The sequence below is a fragment of the Sebastes umbrosus genome, chromosome 3 (assembly GCF_015220745.1).
Source record: "Sebastes umbrosus isolate fSebUmb1 chromosome 3, fSebUmb1.pri, whole genome shotgun sequence".
Lineage (NCBI taxonomy): Eukaryota > Metazoa > Chordata > Actinopteri > Perciformes > Sebastidae > Sebastes > Sebastes umbrosus.
This window is the reverse complement of record NC_051271.1, coordinates 13,852,844-13,872,380: the sequence shown is the minus strand read 5'-3', so window position 1 is coordinate 13,872,380 and position 19,537 is coordinate 13,852,844. Positions and strand designations below refer to the sequence as shown.

Sequence of the window (19,537 nt, the reverse complement as noted above, 5' to 3'; positions counted from 1 at the left end):
TTAGTTTTGGTTTTCTACCACTGTTGAAGAGCAGTGCACAGATGCTGCCCTAAACATTGTCTCATCCAGTCCCAAACAGGGTTAAGCTATGTGTCTGTCAGATGGTCTCAAGGGGATACTACCATATCAGCAGAGCAATAACAGAATGCACAGCGGTATATAGGGGTAGATAAACTTTTCCTTCAAATATTATAATTTTATTGTCATTAAATTATGACTTTATCGGAATATTACAACTTTTTTCTTAAATATTATGACTTTATTCTCATTAAATTACAACTTTTTTCTCTTAATGTGACTATTTTCTCAAATCAGAGAATACAGTTATGTGAGTTTTGAATGTGCAGAACGTTTTGAACATGTGCTGAAACACATATGAGCTATTAAAATCCAGGGGTTTAAACAAGAGACATTAAATGAGAAAAGTTGATCTACAGAAGAATAAATATTTGAAAGCCACACAGAATGCCTGAGAGCTTGACTGCAACATATTCCATTATATTTGCAATTGTCACCAGTGCCTGAATTTCGTGTTGTCCTCTACATAAATAAAGACATTTCCTCCATAGATAAAGCCGAGCTGGAGTCTGCCGTCTATGAGCAGCAGTCAATCACTCGCAAACTCCGATCAAACGGTCAAATTAAGCAGCGCTGATCAAATATGAATCAATATTCTGTTGTTGTAATGCCTATTTCTCATGTAAAATGTTTTCAGAAACATCTTGTAGTGTACTGTTTAGCTGTAAATGAGAAAGTTTGTGACCCGGCAGCCATGTTGAGATTAAGTTGAGGAAATAGCAAGCACAGCCCACCAGTCGGAGCAAACTTTCTCGTTTTACAGCTAAACAGTACACTACAAGATGTTCCTGAAAACATTTGAGGCGAGAAATAGGCATTACAGTAACAGAATATTGATTCATATTTGATCAGCGCTGCCCAGTTTGAACGTTTGATCGGAGTTTGCCAGTGATCTACAGCTGTCTTCGTTGAATGAACAGCCAATAGGAACGCACACCTTCTGAAATGACCTGTGATTGGCTAAAGTCTCCTATCAAGGGCTAGATTTTCTAAAGCCTGAAAACAGAGCCATGACGACGTGCGGAAGTCTAGGTTTCTCTCACAACACTTGAATTACAATATGCTGAAAGGTCATTTTGGATTTTTTGCCCAATGATGCCAAAAGTATTCAGCCTACTGCCACTTTAAAATCTGTGCAGATCTGTTAGTAGCTTTTGTTTGTAGGGCAAGACTCCCAACAATTCTGAAGCACTGTTAAAAATTTAGTTTCAACCTGAATAGATGATCTGAGCTGCATAAGATATTACATTTTGATTAAATATTTCCACACAAGTTAAGTTGTGATGACTCAAGGGGTGCGCATACTTTTGCACTTTTCATTCATTTAAATTATATTAGCTTCATAAGAAAAAAGACAAAATGGCAGCCCGACTTCTAATGACTTGCAATGCTCCGTGAGCAGTTTTGTTGATGAAATGTTATTTAACCACATTCTCCCACAATGTGAGGGAAGGATGAGTTGATTTTGTATTAATGATAGTCCTATAGAAAATAAAGCTAACAGCTCTTTTGCCAGGTATTGTGGGGTGTGGTCTTGAGCAGACTAATAGACATGAAAAGGAACTTAAGAGAATAACCTCGTTCTTTCTTGCTGCACCAAACTGCTGCTGACACTATACTTTCAAGCATTGCTGGATCATCTACTTTATTGTCCCTCCTGAAACAACCAAGTGCTCTTTTCTTCTTTTTTTTTTTCGTCTTTATAGTCCAGTATGGGATAATGTCATATAAAAAGTGAAGGAAACAGCAGAGGAGTCTAGCCAATCTAACATATGCCCATGTTGCATTCTGTTGAAAAGGCTAAGTAATCAACTGTCTCCAACAACCCACAATATGCTAATCTGTATATCTTAAAGATGAGGAAATACACAATTAGTCAAAAACCTGTTTGCTGTAAGTTGAATGCAGCTCCATATTGCAGCATCGGACAATACAAACCCAGGGGTTAGGAGAGTTAAAATTGATGTGTTAGACAAGAGCGCTACAACTATTGATTGCTCTGTGTTGTTTCTATTGCCTCATCTCTCATCTCTTAAACAGTATCAAACATGTGTGCAAGAGCTGGAGCGAGAGGAGGCAATCCTGTTCCAGTAAGCAGGGCTACCATGGCTACCGTAAAGCCCAGCTTCAGTACAACAACAGGGGGTTCCATGGTGTTCAGCCAATATCGCTTCCTCTCCCAGGAGACGGAGAACACAATGCACTCCGGACTGCCATTGATTGCATAGTCTCACCCATAAATTATGGCTGTTCCTTATCCCCAGTAACCAGGCTTTATACTGCGAATGGCATAAAGTAACTGAGCCAAAAACATTCAGATGATTACATACAGGTGGCCCCAGTAACAGAACCAGACTTTATAATGCGAATGGCATAACGTTACTGAGCCAAAACATTTAGATGATTACATACAGGTGGCTGTCAAACCCTGTAATTTTGTTTTATCAAATGAGGAATAAGAAATGGGCTACAATTTAGGTGAAAATAATTGGGGGAAAAATCCTTTTTGACACCAGCTTTGTAGTTGTGTTTTTCCTTTTCCAAAGTCAAAGCAAATTGTTTGTTAAGTTTGCCCAGAGGGTCAAAGTGATAAAAACAGCAATTATAAAATGTCATCTTGATTACTAAAGCATGCTTAGCAATGGTTAACTGTCTATTATAATAGCATAATCCTGAATATCGATGTAGTCTATACTGTAAAAAGACAGAAAGAATATCCTAAAGGTTAAACAAATAAGCCTTGAATAAAATATGGTCTTAAGCAGATGGTTTTAAAGTGATACATGCATGCAGTTATTTTCCAAAGGGCAGAGAGAGTCTGTCCACGCTTGGCAGCCTGGAATCACAGCTCTTGACTTGTCCGCCTCTAGTCAATATTCAGTAAAAGATATATTTAAGAGTTTATATAGGTCTTGTTAAGAAAATTACTGCAACTACAAATGTTTTACTCATGCTGCCACATCAAAGGATGGGAAATGTTAAAATGCATTGTTTGAGGGACAGATTGAACTAGTGCAGGAATCACTAGTTTATTATTCAATTAGAAAATCATCAGTAAGTTAAACCTGCAGTAGGCAGAATGTTTTTGGCATCATTGGGCAAAAATGCCATAATATCCTTTCAGCATATTGTAATTCAAGTGCTCTGAGAGATAACTAGACTTCTGCGCCTCCTCATGGCTCTGTTTTCAGGCTTTAAAAAATCTAGCCCATGACGGGAGACTTTGGCCAATCACAGGTCATTTCAGAGAGAGCGTTGCTATTGAGCATTCCTATTGGCTATGCTCCGCCTGGTGGGCGGTGCTTGGTATTTCCTCAACTGATCTCAACATGGCTGCCGGGTCACAAACGTTCTCATTTTCCAGCTAAACAGTACACTACAAGAAAACATTTGAGGCGAGAAATAGGCATTACAGTAACAGAAAATTGATTCATATTTGATCAACACTGCTTAATTTGACCGTTTGATTGGAGTTTGCTAGTGATTGACAGCCCGCTCATAGACGACAGCTGGACGGCAGACTCCAGATCAGCTCTGACTGCTTGTTTTCCTCCAGTCTGTGAAATCTTGCAGATGTCATTAGGAGCACCTGCGGTCACTGGAGGACACAGAGGCACATGATTTGTTCATGTCTCGTGCACTACTGTCAGGATACAGTGACCGTTTTATAAAAATAACTTTTTTTTTTCATATTTGCTCCATTTCTATCCACTGCTGCTTTAATTGACAACAATTTATATAATCAATTCAGTCATTTTACAGGCAGAAATGCCAAACAAAAGGTGGTCGCACCTTCTCAGATGTGAGGATTATATGCCAAAGAGAGCCAAAGTCACGCCCCTTCCGGTGGATGCCATGGGACCTCATTTAGGAAAAAATGTGAACGGTAGACAACGGAGAGGGATAAATATTTTTTTGATCCTATTTGAATTGCGCCACGAATCACACCTATGATGTTTTATCAATTTAAAACAGAATTTTTCAAGTCAAGAAAGTCTCAGTTTGTTGTAGGTTTGTCGTAGTATCATTTAGTTTTGTGTGAAACTGCTCAGTGAAACACATCTCTCGTCTCACACAATATACGTCACCAACACTAGCTAGCTAGCTAACTTAGCTATGACCACGCACAGATGAAACGTTATCTGACCTGATGTGTTTTATCCAGCAACTCTTGGTCTTTTTTTATCAGCTGAGAAGAGAGAGAACGATCACACCCGGTGCTCGTGTACATCCCAGTAGGAAACACACGGACATCGTAGCTTCAGAGAGAGAGACGTCACTACGCAACTTTTGGTTGCGTAGTCTTTCTAATTACATATTTGCACAGCCTGAAACTTCAACAGTTTTACAACAAACTGTGAATTTCTTGACTTGCAAAATTATCTTTTAAATTGACAAACATATGTGTGATTCATGGCGCAATTCAATAAGGATCAAAAAAATATTTAATAAGGATCAAAAAAATATGTATCTCTCCAGGTTGAATATTGTTCATATTTTTTCCTAAATTAGGTCCCATGGCGGTCCACCGGAAGAGGCTTGACTTCGACTCTTTAATAGTAACCATTTTCCCACAATTGATATAATTATCCTATAACAAAAATATTTGATGGTTTAATTGAACGTGAAAATACTCATTAGTTGCAGCCCTTGACTTTTTTTTAAAATGCATTGTGATGAACATGATGTTACGAATGTAGGAATAGCTCACCCATATTATATTTCTTTCTTTCTCCTCTAAAACTCAGAAGCCAAAAGCCACAGCACACTACACAACAGAGACATTTTGTTTCACTAAAACATACATAAATTATTAGATTAATTAGCCTCAGCAGCTGCAGGCTGTGCCTTCTTCCGGCTAATAAAATGGCATGGTAAACATATACCAAGACAGAGAGCCACATAACCCTGACAGTGAGTCTAAGCATGCCTCCTTGCCAATCAAATGTTCAGATTCTAAATACAGACACTATGTGACCCCTAGAGGCATGTGAGACCCCACATCTCCAGTTACAGGAAGAGAATGTGGCACATTACACTGGCTCACAAAAGCTTTGGTCTGACTCCTGCTGCACTGTGGAGTTCACTTAGCCAACCTCAACACACTATACAGACTCTATTGATCATTTCAAGGCAGAAAGAAGATATGTAGCACTGGCTGATCATAGGCTATATGGATGAATTTTCCATCAGTGCTTTAGCAGAATATGCCAACTCTGAATGCACGTTGTTTGCCGTAATGTTAATCAGGGGACAGTTGACACTGCAAATTGCAACGTGTTTCACGCAGCCTGCCAGGTTTCTTAAAGGTTCCATATTGTGATAATTTTCAGGATCATACTTGTATTTTGTATTTCTACTAGAACATGTTTATATGCTGTAATGTTCAAAAAACATTTATTTTCCTCATATGTTGGCCTGAATATGCCTGTATTTACCCTCTGTCTTAAACGCTCCGTTTTAGCGCATTTCGACGGAATAGCGACGATATTGAAAAAGAATTGCGTTGCTTTAGGCAACCGCTTGGGTCCATGTGTACTTCCTGTCAGCTGATGACATTCACATACACTGCAACCAGGAAGTAAACTGGGACACATTAAGAATGTTTACGTTTAAATCTGTGTGAAGGGTCTAAATATTGTATCTTTGTGACATCACAAATGGACAGAAATCCTGACAGCTTGTTTCAAATGCAGAGTTTCTGAATACGGACTGTGTGTATTTCCCTGTGGTTTGAGCATTTCGATACTTTCACAGTGTTTATATAGGACTTAAGCCTGCTTTATAATATTAAAAAAAACATGAAAATCTCACTTTTTTATAATATGGGACCTTTAAACTAATTGTTCTCATTGTTAAAAGTGCTAATAGAGACTTGACTATAATAGATGTAACTCACACTCTGCCTTTTATTTACTCCTCTACTTCATGTTTTTTTTTTTTTTACATTTATTTGATATTGCAATATATTGTTATTAATTGTTTTTTATTTGTTTGTTTGTTTGTTTTATTGACACAACAAACATTAATTACTTATTTATTGTTTTCTTCCATTTACATGCATGTTCCTTTTTAAATATCTATATATATATATATATATGTATATATATATATATATATATACATATATATATATATATATACATTGTTCATCTGACAGTCATGCCAATAAAACAAATTGAATTGACTTGACTATAAAGTACTGTTACACTTGCAAAGTGAGGCAAAAGCTGTGTGCTTCTTCTCTAGTAGTTAAAAAACCTTTGAGTCCATAAATAATTCAAAATCATTTGCAAAAAGATTAGTATGACTTAATTAGATTAGATTAGATTAGATATAACGAGTTTATTTGAACCGTGCGCAAAAAATGTCAATTAAACAAAAGAGGCAAAAATTGTCAAACAAAAGACATTTATGCAAACACACAAAAAGGCGAGAAGCTAAACGGTTTTTTGAAATTGCAGTATTAACCAACCAACCAACCGCTCTAACGGTTAAACAGGCGTTAGTGCAGATGTGGAGCCGTTATTCAAAAGTGTCAGTTAGTGTCAGTTAGTTAGCTTATAGCTACTCCACTTAGCACTAGCAAGCCTTAGCTCGTGTCTCTGCCCGGACAGAGGCTTTCAGCACCGGGGCTCGCTGGATAGCAGTGCTCGGAGGAGTGCGGCGGGGAAACGCCAGGTAAGCACGTTGTAGTACGAAAGTATTACAGTGCAGAGATTTATTATTAACACCGCCAACAATGAGACAAAATGATGAATGAAAACCTCGCCTACGCTAATGTTAGCTGCACAGCGGGTCAGTGTAATGCTACCAAGCTGCTAGCAACAAAAAGGAGCAAGCATCCACCACAGCATCCTCCTAACTACGTACCTTTAACCGTTGGAGATCACACCTCTTTGCTAGGTCCACAAACTGTCCTGGTTTCACTGAGTATTCCCCCAAAAAATGGTGTCCCTCCTTCCTTGTTCAGTTAAGCCCACGGTGCTTGAAGAGGAGTGACTCAATCCTGGACGCTTTCCTCAGACTTGTGGTGCTGAATCTGAGGCTATAATATACACGCTTCTGTTCTGTCGGTGTCTCTCGGAAAAAAAAATGCCTCCTCCTCCTTCCTATACGGCTGCTGCCCTGCGAAATAATGAGCCCTCTCACCAGCGCTCCGACGACAACAACGGAGTAGGCAGGTGCAGATGATGGTGCGCTAGTAAAACGGAGAGGCTTGCGATATAGTGGGCTGTGTGGTCGGTGGTTCCAGGGTTGACCAATCAGAGAGAGAGTCTCCGTGGTTGACGCATGCGTGGTTCAGACTGTGAGGACGCAGAGCTGAACACATTGTAAGGGAGGATTTCTGAGCTTTGACATATTCTGGGAGGGTTTCAGCTGTAGTAATACAAACTAAGAAGAACAGTATAACATTATTATAACAGCCTAACTGTGTTTGTACTATAATACTATATACTCTATATAGATAATTCATACGACACCTTCTCACACAAAAAGTACCTCAATCATATATCTTATACTGTATATACTGTATACGTTCTTAATATGCCTGTATATATTCTTAATATGCCTTGTACAAAGTGTTTATTATATATGTATATTCATACTTCCTGATATGTATATGTTCTTAATATGCCTTGTACAAAGTATTTCCTTTTATAATTGTAATATAACTTATTATTTTTATTGGAGCTTCCCAGCAAAAAGCTTTTCACACGATTGTACTTGTACAGAAAGACTATTTGTAGAAGTCACTAATGTTTGATATGATGATTAATATGGCCATTTAGTATGAGAAAAATGTTTCTACCGAACATCACCGACATGTTAGGTAAAAATGTTGGTAACACTTCATTTTACAGGTCTGCAAATTTCATAGTTATTAGGTGATAATGAGTAAGTAACCTATTTAAAATGTATTTTGAATTACTGCCAAATTACCCCAATATTTACCTAAAAATGTACCAAAATTTACTTCATTATAAACATTATTTAATAATTATATGGTGAAATAGCATATAATCGTTAAAATAGGGCCCTTAGACTTGAAAAGTGCCTGTGCGCTGCTCTTCATCGGAGGTGGAAAACCAAAAACTAATAGAAGACACTTCTGATCAGGCACAAATCTCACCATTGTGTGACTTATTGTCTTCACAGATGTAACCTGATAGCTAATGTAATGATTCAGGGAGTTTTTTAAGAAATTTCAAATAAGTTATTTGCTAATTATTATCTATTTATCAGAAGACATGGAAATAAATATATCATAAACATAAATTAACTTTGTATTTTTTTTCCTGGAAATGTATTAAATAAATTACCAGCTATTTATTACTGCTTATTGTGAAATAGTGGAATATAAATATTAAATCATGTTTATAATAGATATAATATAATAATAATAAAAGTCCAGAGTCAAGTCTCAAGTCAAGACAGCCAAACAAAGCAATTTTTGATACATTTTGAGGTAAATATTGGGGTAATTTGGCAGTAATTCCAATAAAATTTCAAATAGGTTACTTGCTGATTATCACATAATTAACATGACATTTGCGGACCTGTAAAATTAAGTGTTACCAAAATTTTCTGTGCCAGGTTGAGGTGGACCAATTTTGGGTATTGAAAGTGCTGTGTGCATGGGGTTATTATTTTGTGTTTGTATTATTGTGTTTTTAAATGTGCTGGATATAATATAAGAGGCTTACATACCATTACAGATATCAAGTGCTAAAACTACTGAAACATTTTCTTCCGCATATTATAGTCATTGGCAAGACTTACTGAATTAATTCAGTAACTGACATTGTAACAGATTGATTGGTTTTAACAAATGGGTTTACTGCACCTCAAATCATACTAACCAGTAAATCAGTAAATCCTGTTTCAAAAGCATGCAGCTGCAAATTTTTTCAGTTTCTCTTCCACAATTTATTTTCTCCCTATTTCAAACAATTTTTCACAAAGACATTATACAGTGTTGATTACTTTAAAATGTTGCTGAAAGCAGAAGTTTGTGGAAAGCTAAATATTTCTGTTCACTTAATACTAAAAAAATGTTTTTACATTGTTTCTGTGGCTTTGTCTGTACAAGACGATACATACAAAACACTTCAACAGCTCAAATACAGAGAACACATAACGCACAGCACATGTCAATGTGTCGCAAAGTTTAAAGAAATGGAAGTATAATGATGTCTCTAACTGGACTACATTTCTTTATTCCAAAAATGTACCTGAACAAGAAAAATACATAAAATGTAGTATCAATATACTGTATGAAAAAGACAGGAGCCGAAGGATATCAACAATAGAAACTTTCTACCACAGGCCTTTTTCACAGTAGGAAAGTTAACATGTCTAACTTTTGTACTGTATCGTTTGTGAAATATGCTTATAATGAGGGTTAAAAGTAAAAATATGAGGTGAGCCTCAAGGTTATGTTCCCACTCCTACTCTTCCTCCTCTATGGGAAACACAATAAAAGTGTATATATGTGTTTTTAGACATTGTTTTGAATGAAAGAGCAAAGACACTACAGGAATGATAACTTTTCTAACTCACACAAGCTCCGCCCTCTACTGGAATCTAGGGGTAATACTCTCATCCAATCACGAGCACGCTTTCGTCAACTGAAAATTTGCATACAAGTAGCCTGCCAATCAGGATGTGCTTACCCGAATATGTGCGAACCCTACAGTGTATAAGGCGGCACACATGGCTGTCTGTTATCCTTTTTCTCTTCAGCGATTGCCGATTTGCCCACTGACTGCTTATCTCCATGGATGGAGTCACTGTTTCAGGAACCTCGTCAGTGCATGTCGTGTCCCGGCCTCATCACCGGGACAGACCTTCAGGACTTCTGCTTCAAGTGCCTTGGGCACCACCCACAGAGAGGGGTGTCCAGCAGCCACCGGCCTGCGAGGCCTGCCGAGCGCTGCCCAAGATTTGATGCCAGCAGCGGTGGGATCACTTCGGAAGGCTGTGATGCTTCGCTGCAATGAGAGCGAGCTGGAGCTCGAAATTGATGCCATCGAGGCCCCCGCCCCAGTCAACAATGCTCCGCCGCTGCCTCCGGTCATCCCTACTGACACACCAGCGTCATCTGCAGATGACAATATCTCATCGCTGTCCGGAACTTCAGAATTTCACGGAAGTCCACCACCGACACCTCTCCACAAGGACTTCCCGCTAGCGATGACCACCGCGGCGGCGGTCTTGGGCGTAGGGTTGCACGGAGACACCTCAAACCCGGCGCACAACCCCGACAAGTGCCTTGTGACCCACCTGCTTCAGCAGTCAGCTGGCTGGTCAGAGAGCAGGAAGCCTCTTCTACTGCTGCTGTATGACAGAGAGACGCTAGAATATTTTGACAAATATTTCAACAGCGAGCGCAGCGACTGCAGCTGCTAACTATCTGGGTGTGTTGGGCGTTTCATTTCGCTCACCTTCTGAGACTGGCATTTTTTACCACAGCATCAGCTAAATTAATAATGTGATTCAAGGTGTTGCAACAGCCACGGGCTGTGTGATGTCTCTAGCTACAATAAGCCAGTTGGCAAACTGCGACAGTAACGGCATTGACTATCATGCAGGCGCTGGAGTTCATAGCAGCTGCCCATCCGGTGGTGCCGCTGGGGGCCACTGCACATGTGGCTCCTGCAGACGTGGTTTGCCAGCCCAGATTGCATTTAGTCCATCCTGCTTGCTCTGGGTCTTCCCCAGGGTCTTCTCCCAGTTGGATGTGCCCAGCTTTTGTCCACAGGGAGGCTGTCAGGAGGCATCCTAATCAGATGTCTGAACAACCTCAACTGGGTCCTCTTACATGTAATGGAAAGGAGGGGCAGTTCAACTCTGAGCTCTTTATCTGAGCTTCTCACTCTGTCCCTTAGGGTGAGCCCAGATGCACTATATATGAAGGTAACTCATTTCGACTGCCCCACTGCCCAGAGCTAATGGCCGTGAGCAATGTTTGGAACATAGATTGCTCGGTTTAATCCTGAACTTTGCCTTCAGGCTCAACTACAGCTCAAGTACAATGCCTGCATAACCTCAGACGGCAATCCACCTGCCAATCTCCTGGTCCATCTTAACCTCACTCATAAAAAAACACTAACACCATGCCACTTTATCACGCCATTCCTGAGAAAATGTGGATCTCAGAGGCTTGGTGAATTGGTCTCAAGAGTAAACTCTCAGTTAGAAACCTTTACTTTGTGAGTATGTGTACAATACACACAATTATTGATATTTAGCATGATGAAGTGGGATGCTACTAAAAATTGTTTAAATGATTTTTTATATAACCATGAGGCGAACTATACCTCTCCGTATACAGAAATAAACACATCATTTATTACATGATTCACGATGACATGAAGAAAACCTCACCTTTCATACATAATCACCCTATTTCTCTACCTCTAACTACCTAATCAAACCTTTTCATATAGAACTAACCCCTCATTCATATATTTTCAAAAGCACTTAATTTTGGTACAGAGCCATATTAATTACACATTCATTAATATGTCTGCTCACAGGACAGGCTTAGACGGCATACACACAAGCTATTTCCAAGCGTAGTCTGTTGAACTTGAGGACGATAAACGAGTCTGAAATGAGCAGGTAATCACTGAAAGCCTCGAAGAAGTTATGTCTCACAAGGAAATTGGATTACACGGACTTCCAGCCAACATATTAGGTGAGTAAGACACTGCTGAATTAGATGGACCTTTGATGCTATGCAGCTGTGGCAGATGAACTCTTGCTGAACATTAACAATCTTTTAGGAAAAGCGGTCACATTAACGATATCAAAATACAATCTCCAGTTCAAGACAAAAGCATGAAAGAAGTGAAGAGGTTTTAAGGTGGAGAAACATGGCCTGAACTAGAAATGTTCCGATTCCATTTTTTCCTTCCCGATACCGATTCTGATATCTGAACTTGTGGTGTCAGCCGATACTGAGTACCGATCTGATACCAGCGTGATAAAAAAAATAGTTAATAGTAATTATTATTATTATTTAACAGCTTGTTGGATTTTCCACTGTGAAATATTGCCAAATGGCTGATATTTTCCTCGATCTGACTACCATTGCCATTACACTCTCCACTAGCACCGCACTGTTGTTGTTGCTGTCATCACGTGACAAACTACCTGCAATCAGTTCTTCTTCACTGCTCTAAAACAGTACTAGCCAGTGGCAGCCATGATGCATCAAGGGTGACAGTTCTTTGAGCACATTGAAAGAGTATAGAAGCAAAGAGACGAAAAAGAAACTCCGCTGCTTTTTTTGACAACTGCTGCTGCTGCCATTTTGGACTGAAAACGCTTATCATATTTATAATACTTTATTGTTCAACAAAAGCCATTTCCATAGAATATGATAAAAGAACAGAAATAATTTTGCTTTACTTTTGTACAGCACTTTATAGGCGGATGTTTTAATGGCGTCCGGTAGTCGCTTTCAGTCCAAAATGGCGGATGCTTAGCTCTGCTGCTGGGAACTGATGTTGCAATGGCACGAAAAATTCACTTTCACTTCTTGGCAATATACATTCTTTGGCAGAGTGAAGGCTACTGTTTTGGAGCAACAAAGAAGAATTTCTGGTTAAAAAAGATTTTCTTCTGGGTTAATAAATTATGGTATCGGATTGGTGCATAGACTGGCTGACATGATAAATACAAAAAGTGAAACCAGTGTAGTCTAAAAGTGATGCTCAATAATGGTCAATCATTTATTGGTGAGCAAACATCGTTACAGAATAGGGCCAGCTGTGAGCATTGTCTTTAGTCCCAACATTTTCTTTTTCTGCTCCCTTATTTCTTTGTCTTGGGAGAGGAAAAGTGCAGGAACAGCAGCCCATTGTCTCCCATCTGCTCGTGTTTTCACAACATGTTAGCAAGCCATTATTCATTTGTCAGTTAGGGGATCGTGACTATGGGGTTACCGTAGTGAGTTGTCTCACAATGTATCCCAGCCTTTTACTATCTGGTTCACTGGCCCGATCCATCTGGAGCAAAGCTACACTGGGAATAAACCAGTGTGTTTGAGGAGTTGTCAACTACTTTATTATATTTAGATCAAGGCAAGCAGCATAATGCAGAACAAGATGAGAAGCTCCTTTTTGCTTGTAAAGCTACACAGCCCTACGCTGAGATTTCCTCTGAGATTTTAGTATACTGCTACTCATCCAGCCTGTAAGGGTACAGTATATGTGTGTGCTGATGTATGCACACATACCCAAGTTACGAGTGCAGTCCATAGGCTTGGCTTACATAAAACCCCATCTGTTTCGAACACATATTCACATCCCTCCTCAGTGTCCAGCTGGGCCCTCCCCTCCACCCAGAGGAGAGGCACTCCAGAGACTGCAATCAGAAAATGTCCCTGGACTGGCTTCCACTGCTCGCTTAACATAATGAGGTCATCACTACACCCAACCCGCTGTACTTTGGGGATGAATAATAAAGTTTTGCAGTCTCTTGGCTCTCAAAACCTTACGCTTTATCCTGTGATTCAAAGAGATGAGAATGCAGAGAGGACAGGAAAGAAGGGTTGGGGCTGCAGTTTTTGAAAACTGTCACTGGAAGTTAAAAGCTCAAGAGGAGAATAGCTTTGGTTTTTGGTTTCTTTTAATCACTCCATTGTGACATAAGAGTCATTCACATCTGTTAAAAACAGCAGTCAAGAGCCATTTCATTTTCAAATGCAAGAGACGTGAATGGGCCATGGCCATACAACCAAAACTATTACCACTTAGGAAAGAGTTTTAGATTTCACCCTGAAGATAATGAAGGTTATAAAGCACCTTATTGACTTTATATAAACTTTGCATAATAAATCGGTTTACTACCTTATACCAATGACAGGATTATTCAAAGGTATGTGTGAAAAAATGCAGCATGTGCATAGCATGTATTTGAAAAGTAAAAGCTATGAGAACATGTTTATAACACACTCAATGTACTCACTTGGGGCGGCTGTAGCTCAGTGTGTAGAGCAGGTCGTCCTTTAACCAGAAGGTTTGTGGTTTGATCCTAGGCTCCTCCTGTCTGCATATCAAATCGTCCTTGTGCGAGACACTGAACCCCAAGTTCCTCCCCGGGTGCTTTACAGCAGTCCACTGCTCCTAAGGATGGGTTAAATACAGAGGTCAAATATCATGTATGTACCTGTATGTATATGACACATCTAATAAAGTTTAAGTTCAGTTAAGCAAAAAAAGTATCCTATAAAGGCAGCTTAAAGACATTTTACAATATGTGATCCTTCTGCCTTCGAAAAGAGGGACATGCCCCATCATACTTTTCAATATTGCTGCAAACACACAATGAATCTCTCAAGAGAAAGGCCAGAATCTTTCAATTTGAGATCGAGTTAAAATGCAGGCAAAACTGCATCAAGAAAAAGGCTGGCAAAAAGTGTTGTCAAGCCCAGTCCTGAGAGCCAAAGCACTTCTTACGGCCTGGACACATTGGATGCATGAGCAGCGTGTGACGGCTACCTCGCTGAAGTGCTGCGTCTCTCACGCGTGTGGTGTCCACACCATCAATGTTACTGCTGCTGCGCTGCTACTGCCAGCTGTTTCTTACTACATAGCGTTTGCCTTTCATAATGGCCATTTCATTTCATTATAAATATTTCTATTTATTTTAGACAGAAAGGTTAAGAAGCGTGTGCTCATTTGTAAATAATAATAATAATCCACAATTAAAAGCCGGTACTTCATTTATGGAGCCATGAAAGTCAATGCATATTCACCAAGACTGTCCTGCAAATATTCCAGAATAAAAGCCTTGTGTTAACAAATGAAGGAATTTTGTCCACAGAAAAATGCTAGAGGGCTTTTATTTTGAAAGAGAAATCGGAAGTGTTGAGTTAAAAATAAATATTGTTTTTTTTTCATGTCTGTGACATATTCTACAGATATAGACATTGAAACTGTAGTAATGTTGCTGGTATATGATGTCAAAAGATCATTTTCATTGTCACTGTATTTTTGCTTTGAAACGCATGCGGAAAAAACAAGCGAGACTTCGAATCCCCAAACCTAGACGCAGCCAACACGCAGCCGCGCCGCTCCTGTGCCTCGCCGCTCACGTGGGCTGTGTGGCTGCTATAAACTTTTAACATGGGCACCGAAATAAAAAAAGCAAGAGATTCCGCAACAAACACGCGCTGCTCACACGTCCAGTGTGTCCCGGCTGTTAGGGCGTATGTTCATATTAGGGTGATTTTATTCCATTGAAACCTTATTCATTATCTGTATCCTTAGAGCAGTTTATAATCAGTGAATCAGGACCAGGATGTGCCTTTTGATAGTGTTATCAATGGAGACAAGTTTTCGTTCTGTTGATTTTAATCCTGGGAGAGTCTCGGGCACATCTTCTCATCCAATGAGATGTAATCACAGTAGCAATCATCATATCATTTCCTCCGAATCCATTCTCTTCATCCTGCTCGTTATCATTATCCTCACATCAACACAAATGCATCACTTGGTCTGGGTTATTATCGAAACTGTTCACCCTCTATTTAAATAGATTTTTTTTGGAGGGGGGGGGTCAATGTGACAATCAGATAAGCTATCTAAAAGGGTCTCTGCACAGTTGTGTGTCAGATTGCCTTTCAAATGCAGCACACAAGAGTGAGAGTGATTACATTTAAATGAGCACCCCACTTTACATGATGATTTTGGTGAGACTACGCTCACAATTACCTCTGCTGTGCTTTCAACCAGAGACACTAAAATAGGAGAATTCTTTTGAAGTTAAATGTCTTATTAAAAATGACAGTCTAACTGTATAGGCTTGTTAACATGATGCTTTGGTTATTCAAGCCTTTCTTAGCCTTTCTTGCCCCAAGTATTCCTTAGCAGTAGGCTTGTCATGGTAGTCGGTGTTACCGGTGTTACACGGTGGTCGGGCATATACCCATTACATTACGTACCCGCCGTTTTGCAGAAATAAAACCCATTTAGTTAATTTTGGCGTATCAGTGCAGTGTTATCAATACATAGTCGGACGACGAACGCTACAAACTGAAAGTGAATGCATCTGCTCTGTAAGGTGTCAGCTCAGAGTAGCAAGTGTCATATTTCACACACACGGGACGAAAGAGAGTTGACAGACAAGAGTGATGGCGGAGGATTTGGTGTCGAAGCGAAAAGCAAAAGCGCATATTTGGCCATATTTCAGATTTAAAACCAATGCTATAAGGGAACCATAATGTTAATGAGGTAATCGCTGTGAGGAGGACGCAGTGAAAGCTCTACCGGAGAGGCCAGACACACAGCCACCCGACGTTAAAGATCAAAGTAAGCTCGCTACATATATTGACCATCATATTTTCTTGTAAAACGTCCGGTGTAATTGGTAACACCGGTGTTGTCACACGTTTATTAACCGGTGGGAAAATTTCCTCACCGTCACATCCCTACTTAGCAGTTCAACATACTTGCCAACTCTCCCAATTTTCCCGGGAGACTCCCGTTGTTCATTGCCCCCTTCCGGTTTCCTCCCGGGATGACGATTCTCCCGTATTTCTCCCGATTTATGACACATATTCACACCTTTTTGTCCTTTTCCTTATCTCAACCTGTTTCTGACACTGGCACAGCATTTATAAGCCATACTGTTTCAACCCAGACAACAATACAGCTGCAGCTAATGTTTTTTTCCTGTCAGAAGAGAGATGCTTGCACCACTACATTGAGCTGCTGGGTCACAGCGTACAGCGCCCAAAGTTGGGCTTTGCTCAACGCAGAGAAAAGCCATCGTCGTGCCGCACAAGCCATTGGAAATAACAGGTTGGGTTTCAGAGCGCATTGGTGCCATTGTCGCCATTTGTCTGAAAGGGCTTTCAGTGAGTGAGTGAGAGAAGGAGAAATGGAGAGTACTAAGAGAAAGAAATACTCAAGCAGGGGAAACATTTTTATGAATGAATGAAAACTGATGAATAGCCTGTTAGTTTATGACAGAGATTCACATGAGTTCACACCAGAGGTGTGAATTATTCAGTTTTCTTTCCTGAGAATTAAAAGTTTAATTAATTATTAAGTAGTTCTACTTAGCATAAAATGCTGTTGCAGTGTACTTATTATTTTGCTATTTTTCATTTCCTTTAAAAGTCACCAGAATGCAGGAAACAAAGTCTTTGAAACTCAATTTTTCTGGGGGAGGACCCCCCTACCCCCACTTTAGTTTCTGAATCCTCCCTATTTTTGCGGTCTCAAGGTTGGCAACTATGCTAGTGCAACATAATGTACTCTGTAATGTACTATTTTTTGCTGACAGCCTCTGTAGCATCGTGAGTCATGAATTATAGATTGTTCATGATTTAATACATGAGATGAAATTAATCATTCAGACAACTGTCAGACGTGATATATATTATTAGATGTGGTTTAATGGCTATCTTTTATCCTTTGGTGAGTGTGTGGGAAGTAATTCACAGTAAATGTTCTCAGGTCTACGGATCATGAGAGAAATCTTTACTTCAACAACTTACCATCACCTTTCACCATCAGCCTTCACTGCTGATATTACTGCCAGGCTGCTGAAAATGATGCTATAGCAGTCGGATCCCATTAGAAAACAATGTATCTACAGTATGTAATAGATCCCTCTAGTGTTGCTGCTAGAATAATCTGCCATAGAAGGTCAGCTTGCTCAAGGACGAGATGGTTGCATACCTGGCGAACATGCATTTATTCATCCCTTCAAGGGCTGAAATACTAAAGTATAATAATGTCAGATCTTTTTCTTACTTACTTTACCATCCCTCTCCACCAATCTAATAAAATGCTTGAAGGGACAGTTTCTACTCCAATAAAAAAGCAGTTGTGTTTGTGAAACGTACTGTGGATTATTATGCACTCAGGGAAGAGATGGCATATTTGTGATCATGTTACCCTTTCTGCGTCACCCAGCGGCTTGCTTTGTTAGCATCCAAGGTTGTGAGGAGTGTGCTGACCAGATAAGCTTGTGTGGCATCTCCCAGAGATGCAAACACTACAATGGGATTTAATATGAGAATGAAACAGCATCTGCCTGTCATTTTGTCTGCGTTTGTGACTCTGAGGCTTGCATACCAAACACAACCCTCAGAAGAACCGAGTAATGCCATCTGCTAGGATTTATGCAAGAATATACTCTGAATTTAAAGATAAAATGTTCACGTGGCTTTTCCAAAGACTGTTTTGTAGACGGGACGTGCAAACCAAAGCATTCACGGTTTAACTTTTAAATATGAAAACAACCTTCATACACATCTTCAGGCCAAACAAGCTGAACGGAGGTCAATTTGTGGCACCACAGTGCTGGTTCCATACTAGCACACAGCCTTCGGGGAAGGTTCCCAACTCATTTTAGCGTTTCTTTTTCCGGCTTCAGCACATCTGTAAGCTTTTCTGAATGAAAAGGGGCTTTTTATACAAGATAGATGCAGTGTTGTGTATAATATTGTAAAAACCTTTTCAAAACATGTAAATAAGAGGTTGTGTTAAGAATTATGTATATGAACATAATGTTTAGGATGTCATACATAAAGGTGAGAAATGGCTTGTTTACATCTTGTTGTGCAGTTGCAAGTCCTCTGTTTTTGTTGTGTATCCCCCCCATCGGGTACAGCTGTATAATCCTAATAGTGTGCTCCAGGGATGACATATTTTTATAGGCCAACCAGGAAGTTAGCATTGTCCTGGTTCCCTCGACAAAAAGCCAATGGGATTTTTCTATTGGGTTTTGGATTATTGCAGAAAATAAGCTCTGTGGCAAACACACTTTTTTAATACTTACACATTTTGTTCAGCAAGATAATCTTCACAAATGAACATCACTTTTATGATTTTTGAAGCATGAATGCAATCGGCAGAAGTAAAAAGCTAACGTTAGGCTATACGAAACGAAACTACACCACAGTCGCATGTGTGGAATGATGATGTGCCTGATGATGTTTAGTACTCTCATTTAGCCACTTGTTAGCAACCGTTCTAAAGACACATTAAGGCTTCAAAAGTCATGAGTGGGGTATTTATTTATGTATTTTATGTCGTAGAACAAAATGTTAACATCTTTTAAGCTTGTGTTAACCTTAGACCTTATTTCAGGCATCTAACTAAAAACCCATTAAAAAAAAACATTGACTTCCTGACGAGGGAACCAGAAGTGCAAAAATACTAACTCATTTCCGGGTTTTAGGACTCATTTCTGTAGCACTCTATGGTGCTGAGAGAACAACAAACTTGATCAACTGCATTCTTAAAGGTACAGTGTGTAGGATTTGGTAGAATCTGGTGGTGTGATTGCAGATTGCGGAGTACCGCGCAGTTCACTCCTCCCTTTCCAAGACTGCGGTAACATGAGCAGCCGAGTAAAAATACATATTTATGAAATATGCACTGTTCCTTTAATCTGTGTACAGTAGAAGTGGGATCTCTATCATTAGAAA

At 39.6% G+C, this 19,537-nt stretch overlaps 1 protein-coding gene across 11 annotated transcripts in view; it reads right to left on the bottom strand.

Moving 5' to 3' along the window:
- ctnna2 (catenin (cadherin-associated protein), alpha 2) overlaps positions 1-7,334 on the bottom strand; it is a 375,732-nt gene extending 368,398 nt beyond the window's left edge. For 6 of the 11 annotated variants that reach the window (XM_037765885.1, XM_037765887.1, XM_037765889.1 and 3 more), the window contains exon 1: positions 6,952-7,333. The gene's annotated coding sequence lies outside the window, so the exon portion shown is untranslated. Of the gene's footprint in view, positions 1-5,516; positions 5,539-6,951 lie in introns of those variants that run through there. The other 5 variants (XM_037765892.1, XM_037765893.1, XM_037765886.1 and 2 more) reach the window with 4 other exon arrangements.
- Positions 7,335-19,537: the final 12,203 nt, after the last annotated feature.